The sequence below is a fragment of the Schistocerca americana genome, chromosome 6 (assembly GCF_021461395.2).
Source record: "Schistocerca americana isolate TAMUIC-IGC-003095 chromosome 6, iqSchAmer2.1, whole genome shotgun sequence".
NCBI classification, from domain to species: domain Eukaryota; kingdom Metazoa; phylum Arthropoda; class Insecta; order Orthoptera; family Acrididae; genus Schistocerca; species Schistocerca americana.
The window spans coordinates 518,181,385-518,196,756 of record NC_060124.1 but is presented as its reverse complement, the minus strand read 5'-3'; positions in this window follow the sequence as shown (position 1 = coordinate 518,196,756).

Here is a 15,372-nt window from a genome sequence, read left to right as displayed (position 1 = left end):
ACTGCAGATTTACTATAACCCTGGGACCTTCGCATTGACGATCAAACTCAGAAATTACATCGGTATTGAATATAACAGGCACCTAGCCAACTTCTGCTCGGAGGAGTAACGCTCCACAACAGAATCTGCTTGGAAGAATTTCTGGGAGACCTGTACGTTTTTCCTATGCACCAATGCAGTTTATCTGTAACCCTTAGACCTTCACATTGACCATCAAACACAGAAATTGCATCGGTATTGGATACAACATATACAATGTCTCCTTGTCTTCAGGAGAAAATCGCTTCAATCAGTATCTGCTTCGAACAATATCTAGGAGTCCTGTACTTGTTTCCGATGCACTACTGCAGATTTACCGTAACCCTTGGACCTTCGCATTGACCATCAAACACAGATATTGCTTCGGTATTGAATATAACAGCCACCAAGCCAACTCCGGCCCGGAGGAGTAACGCTCAACAACGGTATCTGCTTGGAACATCTTCTGGGAGAGCTTTAGGTTTTTCCTATACACCAATGTAGGTTATATGTAACCCTTAGACCTTCACATTGACCATCAAACACTGTAATAGCATCGGTATTGAATACAACATACACCATGTCTCCTTCACTATTGGGGAGTAACGCTTCAAACGGTATCTGCTTCGAACAATTTGTAGGAGTCCTGTAGTTGTTTCCGATGCACCACTGCAGATTCACTGTAACCCTTGGACCTTCGCAATTCCCATCAAACACAGAAATTGCATCGGTAATGAATACAACATATACCATGTCTCCTTCTCTCCAGTTGAGTAACGCTTCAAACGTATCTGCTTCGAACATTATCTAGGAGTCCTGTAGTAGTTTCCGATGCACCAATGCAGATTTACTGTAACCCTTGAACGTTCACATTGACCATCAAACAAAGAAACTGCATCGGTAATGAATACAACATATACCATGTCTCCTTCTCTCCTGGAGAGTAACGCTTCAAACGGTATCTAATTCGAATATTTTCTAGGAGTCCTGCAGTTGTTTCCGATGCACCACTGCAGATTTACTGTAACCCATGTACCTTCGCATTGACCAAGAAACACAGAAATTGCATCGGTATTGAATAAAACAGGCACCAACCGACTTCTGTTCGGAGGAGTAACGCTCCACAACGGTATCTGCTTGGAACATTATCTGGGAGAGCTGTAGGTTTTTCCAATGCACCAATGCAGTTTATCTGTAACCCTTACACCTTCACATTGACCATCAAACATGGATATTGCATCGGTATTGAATACAACATGTACCATGTCTCCTTCTTTCCAGGAGAGTAACGCGTCAAACGGTATCTGCCTCGAACATAATCTAGGAGTACTTTAGTTGTTTCCGATGCACCACTGCAGATTTACTGTAACTCTTGAACGTTCACATTGACTATCATACACAGAAATTGCATCGGTATTGAATACAACATATACCATGTCTCCTTCTATATAGGGGAGCAACGCCGCAAACGGTGTCTGCTTCGAACATTTTCTACGAATCCTGCAGATGTTTCCGACGCACCTTTGGAGATTTACTGTAACCCACGTACCTTCGCATTGACCATCAAACACAGAAATTGCATCGGTATTGAATAAAACAGGCACCAACCGACTTCTGCTCGGAGGAGTAACGCTCCACAACGGTATCCGCTTGGAACATTTTCTGATAGAGCTGTTGGTTTTTCCTATGCACCAATGCAGTTTATCTGTAACAATTAGACTCTCACGTTGAACATCAAACACAGAAATTGGATCTGTATTAAATACAACATATACCATGTCTCCTTCTCTATAGGGGAGTAACGCTTCAAACGGTATCTGCTTCGGTCATTATCTAGGAGTCCTTTAGTTGTTTCCGATGCACCACTGGAGATTTACTGTAACCATCGAACGTTGACATTGACCATCAAACACAGAAATTGCATCGGTATTGAATACAACATATTCCATGTGTCCTTCTCTATAGGGGAGTAACGCTGCAAACGGTATCTGCTTCAAACATTTTCTACAAGTCCTGCAGTTGTTTCCGATGCACCACTGCAGATGTACTGTAACCCTTGGACCTTCGCATTGACCGTCAAACTCAGAAACTGCATCGGTATTGAATATAACAGGCACCAAGCCGACTTCTGCCCGGAGGAGTAACGCTCCACAACGGAATCTGCTTGGAAGAATTTCTGGGAGACCTGTACGTTTTTCCTATGCACCAATGCAGTTTATCTGTAACCCTTAGACCTTCACATTGACCATCAAACACAGAAATTGCATCGGTATTGGATACAACATATACAATGTCTCCTTGTCTTCAGGAGAGTATCGCTTCAAACAGAATCTGCTTCGAACATTATCTAGGAGTGCTGTACTTGTTTCCGATGCACCACTGCGGATTTACTATAACCCTGGGACCTTCGCATTGACGATCAAACTCAGAAATTACATCGGTATTGAATATAACAGGCACCTAGCCAACTTCTGCTCGGAGGAGTAACGCTCCACAACAGAATCTGCTTGGAAGAATTTCTGGGAGACCTGTACGTTTTTCCTATGCACCAATGCAGTTTATCTGTAACCCTTAGACCTTCACATTGACCATCAAACACAGAAATTGCATCGGTATTGGATACAACATATACAATGTCTCCTTGTCTTCAGGAGAGTATCGTTTCAAACAGTATCTGCTTCGAACATTATCTAGGAGTCCTGTACTTGTTTCCGATGCACTACTGCAGATTTACCGTAACCCTTGGACCTTCGCATTGACCATCAAACACAGATATTGCTTCGGTATTGAATATAACAGCCACCAAGCCAACTCCGGCCCGGAGGAGTAACGCTCAACAACGGTATCTGCTTGGAACATTTTCTGGGAGAGCTTTAGGTTTTTCCTATACACCAATGTAGGTTATATGTAACCCTTAGACCTTCACATTGACCATCAAACACTCTAATAGCATCGGTATTGAATACAACATACACCATGTCTCCTTCACTATTGGGGAGTAACGTTTCAAACGGTATCTGCTTCGAACAATTTGTAGGAGTCCTGTAGTTGTTTCCGATGCACCACTGCAGATTCACTGTAACCCTTGGACCTTCGCAATTCCCATCAAACACAGAAATTGCATCGGTAATGAATACAACATATACCATGTCTCCTTCTCTCCATGAGATTACCGCTTCAAACGGTATCTGCTTCGAACATTAACTAGGTGTTCCGTATCTGTTTCCGATGCACCACTGCAGATTTACTGTAACCATTGAACCTTCACATAGACCATCTAACACAGAAATTGCGTCGGTGTTGTATACAACATGTATACCATGCCTCCTTTACTCCGGAGAGTAACGCTTCAAACGGTATCTGCTTCGAACATTATCTAGGAGTCGTGCAGTTGTTTCCCATGCACCACTGCAGAATTACTGTGACCCTTGAAAGTTCACATTAACCATCAAACACAGAAATTGCATCGGTATTGAATATAACATATACCATGTCTCCTTCTCTATAGGGGAGTAACGCTTCAAACGGTATCTGCTTCGAACATTTGCTAGGAGTCCTGTAGTTCTTGCCGATGCACCACTGCAGATATACTGTAACCATAGGACCATCGCATAGACCATCAAACACAGAAATTGCGTCAGTATTGAATATAGAAGGCACCAAGCTGACTTCTGCCCAGAGGAGTAACACTCCACGACGGTATCTGCTTCGAACATTTTCTGGGAGAGCTCTAGGTTTTCCCTATGCACCGATGCAATTTATCTGTAACCCTTAGACTTTCACACTGACCATCAAACATAGAAATTTGCTCGGTATTAAATACAACATAAACCATATCTCCTTCTCTATGGGGGAGTAACGTTCAAACGGTATCTGCTGCGTACATTTTCTAGGAGTCCTGTAGTCGTTTGCGATGCACCACTGCAGATTTACTGTATCCCTTATACCTTCGCATTGACCATTAAACACAGATATTGCTTCGGTATTGAATATAACAGGCACCAACCGACTTCTGCTCGGAGGAGTAACGCTGCACAGTGGTATCTGCTGTGAATATTTTCTGGGAGACCTGTAGGTTTTTCCTATGTACCAATGCAGATTATCTGTAACCCTTAGACCTTCACATTGACCATCAAAAACAGAAGTTGCCTCGGTATTGAATACAACATATACCATGTCTCCTTATCTCCAAGAGAGTAACGCTTCAAACGGTATCTGCATCGAATATTATCTTGGTGTCCTGTAGTTGTTTCCGATGCACCACTGCAGATTTACAGTAACATTTGGACCTTCGCATTGACCATCAAACACAGAAATTGCATCGGTATTGAATACAACAACAACCAAGCCAACACCTGCCCTGAGTAGTAACACTCCACAACGGTATCTGCTTGGAGCAGTTATTGGGAGGCGTGTAGGTTTTTCCTACGCACTAATGCAGTTTATCTGTAACCCTTAGACCTTCACATTGTCCATCAAACACAGACATTTCATCGGTATTGAATACAACATATACCATGTATCCTGCATTATAGGGGAGTAACGCTTCAAACGGTATCTGCATCGAATAGTTTCTAGGAGTCCTGTAGTTGTTTCCGATGCACCACTGCAGATTTGCTGTAAACCTTGGACCTTCGCATTGACAATCAAACACATAAAATCCATCGGTATGAACACAACATATACCCTGTGTCTTTCTTTCCATGCGAGTAACGCTTCAAACGGTATCTGCTTCGAACATTTTCTAGGAGTCTTGTAGATGTTGCCGATGCACCACTGTAGATTTACTGTAACCCTTGGACCTTCGCATTGACCATCAAACACAGAAATTGCTTCGGTATTGAATATAACAGGCACCAAGCCTACTCCTGCCCGGAGGAATATCGCTCCACAACGGTATGTGCTTGGAACATACTCTGGGAGAGCTTTAGGTTTTTTCCTATGCACCAATGCTGGTTATCTGTAACCCTTAGACCTTCACATTGACCATCAAACACTGTAATAACATCGGTATTGAATACGACATACAAAATTTCTCCTTCTCCCCAGGAGACTGACGCTTCAAACGGTAACTGCTTCGAACTTTAACTAGGTGTCCCGTACCTGTTTCCGATGCACCACTGCAGATTTACTGTAACCATTGAACCTTCACATTGACCATCAAACACAGAAATCGCATCGATATTGAATATAACAGGCACCAAGTCAACTCCAACCCGGAGGAGTAACTCTTCACATTGGTATCGTCTTGGAACATTTTCTGGGAGACCTGCAGGTTTCTCCTATGCACCAATGCAGTTTATCTGTTACCCTTAGACCTTCACATTGACCATCAAACACAGAAATGGCGTCGGTATTGTATACAACATATACCATGTCTCCTTTCCTCCAGGAGAGTAACGCTTCAAACGGTATCTGCTTCGAACATTATCTAGGAGTCGTGTAGTTGTTACCGATGCACCACTGCAGAACTACTGTGACCCTTGAACCCTCACATTAATCATCAAACACAGAAATTGCATCGGTATTGAATACAACATATACCATGTCTCCAACTCTGTAGGGGAGTAACGCTTCAAACGATATCTGCTTCGAACTTAATCTAGGAGCCCTGTAGTTGTTTCTGATGCACCACTGCCGATTTTCTGTAACCCTAGGACCTTCGTATTGACCATCAAACACAGAAATTGCATCGGTATTGAATATAAAAGGCACCAAGCCAACTTCTGCCCGGATGTGTAACGCTTCAACACGGTATCTGCTTGGAACAATTTTCTGGGAGAGCTGTAGGTGTTTCCAATGCACCAAAGCAGATTATCTGTAACCCTTAGAGCTTCACATTGACCATCAAACACAGAAATTGTATCAGTATTGAATTCAACATTTAACACGTCTCCTGCTCTATAGGGGAATAACGCTTCAAACGGTATCTGCTACGAACATTTGCTAGGAGTCCTGTAGCTGTTGCCGATGCACCACTGCTGCTTTACTGTAACCCTTGGACCTTCGCATTGACCATCAAACACAGATTTTGCGTCGGTATTGAATATAACAGGCACCAACCGACTTCTGCAGGAGGAGTAACGCTCCAGAACGGTATCTGCTTGGAACATTTTCTCGGAGAGCATTAGGTTTTTCCTATGCACCAATGCAGGTTATCTGTAACCCTTAGACCTTCACATTGACCATCAAACACTGTAATAACATCGGTATTGAATACAACATACACCATGTCTCCTTCTCTCCAGGAGACTGACGCTTCAAACGGTATCTGCTTCGAACATTAACTAGGTGTCCCGTACCTGTTTCCGATGCACCACTGCAGATTTACTGTAACCATTGAACCTTCACATTGACCATCAAACACAGAAATCGCATCGGTATTGAATATAACAGGCACCAAGCCAACTCCTACCCGGAGGAGTAACGCTTCACAATGGTATCGACTTGGAACGTATTCTGGGAGACCTGTAGGTTTCTCCTATGCACCAATGCAGTGTATCTGTTACCCATAGACCTTCACATTGACCATCAAACACAGAAATTGCATCGGTATTGAATACAACATATACCATGTCTCCATCTCTATAGGGGAGTAACGCTTCAAACGATATCTGCTTCTAACATTATCTAGGAGCCCTGTAGTTGTTTCCGATGCTCCACTGCAGATTTACTGTAACCCTAGGACCTTCGCATTGACCATCAAACACAGAAATTCCATCGGTATGCATACAACATTTACCATGTCTGTTCCTCTCCATGAGAGTAACGTTTCAAACAGTATCTGCTTCGAATATTTTCTAGGAGTCCTGTACTTGTTTCCGAGGCACCACTGCTGATTTACTGTACATTTGGACCTTCGCATTGACCATCAAACGCAGATATTGCTTCGGTATTGAATATAACAGCCACCAACCGACTTCTGCTCGGAGGAGTAACGCTCCACAATGGTATGTGCTTGGATCATTTTCTGGGAGAGCTGTAAGTTTTGCCTATGCACCAATGCAGATAATCAGTAACCATTAGACCTTCACATTGACCATCAAACACAGAAATTGCATCGGTATTGAATATAACAGGCACCAAGCCAACTCCTACCGGGAGGAGTAACGCTTCACGATGGTATCGACTTGGAACGTTTTCTGGGAGACCTGTCGGTATCTCCTATGCACCAATGCAGTTTATCTGTTACCCTTAGACCTTCACATTGACCATCAAACACAGAATTTGCGTCGGTATTGTATACAACATATACCATGTCTCCTACTCTATAGGGGAGTAACACTACAAACGGTATCTGCTTAGAACATTTTCTAGGAGTTCTGTAGTTGTTTCCGATGCACCACTGCAGTGTTACTGTAACCCATGGGCGTTCGCATTAACCATCAATCACAGGAATTGCATCGGTATTGAATACAACAGTCACCATGCCGACATCTGCCCGGAGGAGTAACGCTACACCACGGTATCTGCTTGGAACATTTTCTGGGAGAGCTGTAGGTTTTTCCAATGCACCAATGCAGATTATCTGTAACCCTTAGACCTTCACATTGACCATCAAACACAGAAATTGCATCGGTATTGAATACAACAAATACCTTGTCTCCATCTCTATAGGGGTGTAACGCTTCAAACGGTATCTTCTTCGAACATTTTCTAGGAGTCCTGTAATTGTTTCCGATGCACCACTGCAGATTTACTGTAACCCTTGAACCTTCACATTGACCATCAAACACAGAAATTGTATCAGTATTGAATACAACATTTAACACGTCTCCTTCTCTGTAGGGGAGTAACGCTTCGAACGGTATCTGCTTCGAACATTTTGTAGGAGCCTGAGGTTGTTTCTGATGCACCACTGCAGATTTACTGTAACCCTTGGACCTTCGCAATGACCATCAGACACAGAAATTGCTTCGTATGGAATATAACAGGCACCAAGCCGACTTCTGCCCGGAGGAGTAACGCTCCACAACAGTATCTGCTTGGATCATTTTCTGCAAGAGCTGTAGGTTTTTGCTGTGCACCAATGCAGTTTATCTGCAACACTGAGACCTTCATATTGTCCATCAAACTCAGCAATTGCATCGGTATTGAATACAACATATACCATGTCTTCTTCTCTCCAGGAGAGTAACGCTTCAAACTGTATCTGCGTGGAACGTTATCTAGGTGTCCTGTACATGTTTCCGATGCTCCACTGCAGATTTACTGCAACCCTGGGACCTTCGCATTGACCATCAAACACAGAAATTCCATCGGTATGCATACAACATATACCATGTCTGATCCTCTCCATGAGAGTAACGCTTCAAACGGTATCTGCTTCGAATATTTTCTAGGAGTCCTGTAGTTGTTTCCGATGCACCACTGCTGATTTACTGTAACCCTTAAACCTTCGCATTGACAATCAAACGCAGATATTGCTTCGGTATTGAATATAACAGCCACCAACCGATTTCTGCTCGGAGGAGTAACGCTCCTCAATGGTATCTGCTTGGAACACTTTCTGGGAGAGCTGTAAGTTTTGCCCATGCACCAATCCAGATTATCAGTAACCCTTAGACCTTCACATTGACCATCAAACACAGAAATTGCATCGGTATTGAATACAACATATACCATGTCTCCATCTCTATAGGGGAGTAACGCTTCAAACGGTATCTGCTTCGAACATTTTCTAGGGGTCCTGTAATTGTTTCCGATGCACCAATGCAGATTTACTGTAACCCTTGGACCTTCGCAATGACCATCAAACACAGAAATTGCTTCGCTATGGAATACAACATTTAACACGTCTCCTTCTCTATAGGGGAGTAACGCTTCAAACGGTATCTGCTTCGAACATTATCTAGGGGTCCTGTAGTTGTGTCCGATGCACCACTGCAGATTTACTGTATGCCTTGGACCTTCGCAATGACCATCAAACACAGAAATTGCTTCGGTATGGAATATAACAGGCACCAAGCCGACTTCTGCCCGGAGGAGTAACGCTCCTCAATGGTATCTGCTTGGAACATTTTCTGGGAGAGCTGTAAATTTTTCCTATGCACCAATGCAGATTATCAGTAACCCTTAGACCTTCACATTGACCATCAAACACAGAAATTGCATCGGTATTGAATACAACATATACCATGTCTCCATCTCTATAGGGGAGTAACGCTACAAACGGTATCTGCTTCGAACATTTTCTAGTTGTCCTGTATTTGTTTCCGATGCACCACTGCAGATTTACTGTAGCCCTTGGAGCTTCGCATTGTCCATTAAACACAGATATTGCTTCGGTATTGAATATAACAGGCACAAACGGACTTCTGCTCGGGGGAGTAACGCTCCACAATGGTATCTGCTGTGAACATTTTCTGGGAGACCTGTAGGTTTTTCCTATGCACCAATGCAGTTTGTCTGTTACCCATAGACCTTCACATTGTCCATCAAACACAGAGATTGCATGGGTATTGAATATAGTATATACCATTCTCCTTCACTATAGGGGAGTAACGCTTCAAACGGTATCAGCTTCGAACATTTTCTAGGAGTCCTGTAGTTGTTTCCGATGCCCCACTGCAGATTTACTGTAACCCTTGGACCTTCGCAATGACCATCAAACACAGAAATTGCTTCTGTATGGAATATAACAGGCACCAAGCCGACTTCTGCCCGGAGGAGTAACGCTCCAGAACGGTATCTGCTTGGATCACTTTCTGCGAGAGCTGTAGGTTATTCCTATGCACCAATGCAGTTATTCTGTAACCCTTAAACCTTCGCATTGGCCATCAAACACAGAAGTTGCATCGGTATTGAATACAACATATACCATGTCTCCATCGCTATAAGGGAGTAACGCTTCAAACGGTATCTGCTTCGAACATTTTCTAGGAGTCCTGTAGTTGTTTCCGATGCACCACTGCTGATTTACTGTAATCCTTGGACCTTCGCATTGACCATCAAACACAGAAATTGCATCTGTATTGAATACAACATATACCATGTCTACTTCTCTATAGGGGAGTAACGCTACAAACGGTATCTGCTTCGAACTTTTTCTTGGAGTCCTGTAGTTGTTTCCGATGCACCACTGCAGAGTTACTGTAACCCTTGGACGTTCGCATTTACCATCAATCACAGGAATTGCATTGGTATGGAATACAACAGGCACCATGCCGACTTCTGCCCGGAGGAGTAACACTTCACCACGGTATCTGCTTGGAACATTTTCTGGGAGAGCAATAGGTTTTTCCTATGCACCACTGCAGATTTACTGTAACCCTTGGCCCTTCGCATTAACCACCAAACACAGAAATTGCATCGGTATTGAATATAACCGGCACCAAGCCAACTTCTGCCCGGAGGTGTAACGCTCCACAACGGTATATGCTTGCAACATTTTCTGGGACAGCTGTAAGTTTTTCGTATGCACCAATGCAGTTTATCAGTAACCATTGGACCTTCACAATGACCATCAAACACAGAAATTGCATAGGTATTGAATACAACACATACCATGTCTCCTTCACTATAGGGGAGTAACGCTTCTAACGGTATCTGCTTCGAACATTCTCTAGGAGTCCTGCAGTTGTTTCCGATGCACCACTGCAGATTTACTGTAACCCTTGGACCTTCGCATTGACCATCAAACACAGAAATTCCATCGGTATGAATATAACATATACCATGTCTGTTCCTCCCTATGACAGTAACGCTTCAAACGGTATCTGCTTCGAATATTTTCTAGGAGACCTGTACTTGTTTCCGATGCACCACTGCTGATTTACTGTAACCCTTGGACCTTCGAATTGACCATAAAACGCAGATATTGCTTCGGTTTTGAATATAACAGCCACCAACCGACTCCTACCCGGAGGAGTAAAGCTCCACAACGGTATCTGCTTGTAACATTTTCTGGGAGAGCTGTAGGTTTTTCCCATGCACCAATCCAGTTAAATCTGTAACCCTTAAACCTTCGCATTGACCATCAATCACAGAAAATGCATCGGTATTGAATACAACATATACCATGCCTCCATCCCTGTAGGGGAGTAACGCTTCAAACGGTATCTGCTTCGAACATTTTCTAGGAGTCCTGTGGTTGTTTCCGATGCACCACTGCAGAGTTACTGTAACCCTTGGACGTTCGCATTTACCATCAATCACAGGAATTGCATTGGTATGGAATACAACAGGCACCATACCGACTTCTGCCCGGAGGAGTAACGCTTCACCACGGTATCTGCTTGGAACATTTTCTGGGAGAGCTGTAGGTTTTTCCTATGCACCACTGCAAATTTACTGTAACCCTTGGACATTCGCATTAACCTTCAAACACAGAAATTGTATCGGAATTGAATATAACCGGCACCAAGCCAACTTCTGCCCAGAGGTGTAACACTCCACAACGGTATCTGCATGCAACATTTTCTGGGACAGCTGTAAGTTTTTCCTATGCACCAATGCTGTTTATCAGTAACCCTTAGACCTTCACATTGACCATCAAACACAGAAATTGCATAGGTACTGAATACAACACATACCATGTCTCCTTCACAATAGGGGAGTAACGCTTCAAACGGTATCTGCTTCGAACATTTTCTAGGAGTCCTGTAGTTGTTTCCGATGCACCACTGCAGATTTACTGTAACCCTAGGACCTTCGTATTGACCATCAAACACAGAAATTGCATCGGTATTGAATATAACAGGCACCAAGCCGACTTCTGCCCAGAGGAGTAACACTCCAGAACGCTATCTGCTTCGAACAATTTCAGGGAGAGCTGTAGGTTTTTCGTTTGCACCAATGCAATTTATCTGTAACCCTTAGACCTTCACATTGACCATCAAACACAGAAATTGCATTGGTAACGAATACAACATATACGATGTCTCCATCTCTGTAGGGGAGTAACGCTGCAAACTGTTTCTGCTTCGAACAATTTCTAGGAGTCCTGTAGTTGTTTCCGATGCACCACTGCAGATTCACTGTAACCCTTGGACCTTCGCATTGACCAACAAACACAGAAATTGCATCGGTATTGAATACAACATATACCATGTCTCCATCTCTCCATGAGAGTGACGCTTCAAACGGTATCTGCTTCGAACATATTCTAGGAGACCTGCAGTAGTTTCCGATGCACCACTGCAGATTTACTGTAGCCCTTGGACCTTCGCATTGACCATTAAACACAGATATTGTTTCGGTATTGAATATAACAGGCACCAACCGACTTCAGCTCGGAGGGGTAACGCTCCACAATGGTAACTGCTGTGAACATTTTCTGGGAGACCTGTAGGTTTTTCCGATGCACCAATGCAGTTTGTCTGTAACTCTTAGACCATCACATTTACCATCAAACACAAAAATTGCATCGGTATTGCATACAATATATACCATGTCTCCTTCTCTCCAGGAGAGTAACGCTTCCAACGATATCTGCTTTGATCATTATCTAGGAGTCCTGTAGTTGTTTCCGATGCAACACTGCAGATTTACTGTAACCCTTGGACCCTCACACAGAAATCGCATCGGTATTGAATATAACAGGCACCAAGCCGACTTCTGCCCGGAGGAGTAACGCTCCACAGCGGTATCTGCTTGGAACAATTTCTGGGAGAGCTGTAGGTTTTTCCTATGCACCAATGCAGTTTATCTGTAAACCTTAGACCTTCGCATTGACCATCAAACACAGAAATTGTATCAGAATTGAATACAACATATTCCATGTCTCCATCTCTATAGGGGAGTAACGCTTCAATCGGTATCTGCTTCGAACATGTTCTAGTAGTCCTGCAGTTGTTGCCGATGCACCACTGCAGATTTACTGTAGCCCTTGGACCTTCGCATTGACCATCAAACACAGAAATTGCATCGTTATTTTAAATAACTGGCACCAAGACGACTTCCGCCCGCAGGAGTAACGCTCCACAACGGTATCTGCTTCGAACATTCTCTGGGAGACCTGTAGGTTTTTCCTATGCACCAATGAAGTTTATCTGTAACCCTTAGACATTCACATTGACCATAAAACACAGAACTTGCATCGGTTATGAATACAACATATACCATGTCTCCTTCTCTATAGGATAGTAACGCTTCAAACGGTATCTGCTTCGAACATTGTCTAGGAGTCCTGTAGTGTTTCCGATGCACCAATGCAGATTTACTGTACCCTTGCACCTACGCATTGACCATGAAATACAGAAATTGCATCGGTATTGAATACAACAGGCACCATGCCGTCTTCTGCCCGGAGGAGTAACGCTCCACAACGGTATTTGCATCGAACATTTTCTGGGAGAACTGTAGGTTTTTCCTATACACCAATGCAGTTTATCTATAACACTTAGACCTTCACATTGACCATAACACACAGATCTAGCATCGGTATTGAATACAACATTTACCATATCTCCTTCTCTATAGAGGAGTAACGCTTCAAACGGTATCTGTATCGAACATTATCTAGGAGTCTTGTAGTTGTTTCCGATGCACCACTGCTGATTTACTGTAAGCCTTGAACGTTCTCATTGACCATCAAACACAGAAATTAGATCGGTATTGAATACAACATGTGACATGTCTCCTTCTCTATAGGGGAGAAACGCTTCAAACGGTATCTGCTTCGAACATTTTCTAGGAGTCCTGTAGTTGTTTCCGAAGCACCATTGCAGATTTACTGTAACCCTTCGACTTTCTCATTGACCATCAAACACAGAAATTGCATTGGAATTGAATATAACAGGCACCAAGCCGACTTCTGCCCGGAGGAGTAAGGCTCCACAACAGTATCTGCTTGGGACATTTTCTGGGAGAGCTGTAGGTTTTTTCCTATGCACCAATGCAGTTTATCTATAACCATTAGACCTTCTCATTGACCATCAAACACAGAAAATGCATCGGTATTGAATACAAGATATACCATGTCTCCATCTCTCCAGGAGAGTAACGCATCAATCGGTATCTGCTTCGAACATTTTCTGGGAGAGCTGTAGGTTTTTTCTATGCACCAATGCAGTTTATCTGTAACCCTTAGACCTTCACATTGACCATAAAACACAGAAATTGCATCGGTATATCATACAACATATACCATAGCTCCTTCTCTATAGGGGAGTAGCGCTTCAAACGGTATCTGCTTCGAACATTTTCTAGGAGTCCTGTTGTGTTTCCGATGCACCAATGCAGATTTACTGTAACCCTTGGACCTACGCATTGACTATCAAATACAGAAATCGCATCGGTATTGAATACAACAGGCACCAAGCCGACTTCTGCCCGGAATAGTAACGATCCACAACGATATCTGCTTCGACCATTTTCTGGGAGAACTGTACGTTTTTCCTATGCATCAATGCAGTTCATCTGTAACCCTTAGACCTTCACATTGACAAAAACACAGAAATTGCATCGGTATTGAATCCAACTTTTACCATGTCTCCTTCTCTGTAGGGGAGTGACGTTTCAAAAGGTAACTGATTCGAACATTTTCTAGGAGTCCTGTGGTTGTTTCCGATTCACCACTGAAGATTTACTGTAACCCTTATACCTTCGCATTGACCACCAAACACAGAAATTGCATCGGTATTGAATATAACAGGCACCAAGCCGACTTCTGCCCGGAAGAGTAACGCTTCACCACGGTATCTGCTTGTAACATTTTCTGGGAGAGCTGTAGTTTTTTCCTATGCACCAATGCAGTTTATCTGTAACCCTTAGACATTCACATCGACCATCATACACAGAATTTGCATCGGTATTGAATACAACATATACCATGTGTCCTTCTCTCCAGGAGAGTAATGCTACAAACGGTATCTGCTTCGAACCTTATCTAGGAGTCCTGTAATTGCTTCCGACGCACCACTGCAGATTTACTGTAACCCTTTAACGTTCACATTGACCATCAAACACAGAAATTAGATCGGTATTGAATATAATAGGCACCAATCCGACTTCTGCCCGGAGGAGTTACGCTCCACAACGGTATCTGCTTGGGACATTTTCTGGGAGACCTGTAGGTTTTTCCTATGCACCAATGCAGTTTATCTATAACCCTTAGACCTTCTCATTGACCATGAAACACAGAAAATGCATCGGTATTCAATACAAGATATACCATGTCTCCTTCTCACCAGGAGAGTAACGCTTCAAGCGGTATTTGCATCGAACATTTTCTGGGAGAGCTGTAGGTTTTTTCTATGCACCAATGCAGATTATCTGTAACCCTTAGACCTTCACATTGACCATAAAACACAGAAATTGCATCGATATAAAATGCAACATATACCATATCTCCTACTCCATAGAAGAGTAACGCTTCAAACGTTATCTGCTTCGAACATTTTCTAGGAGTCC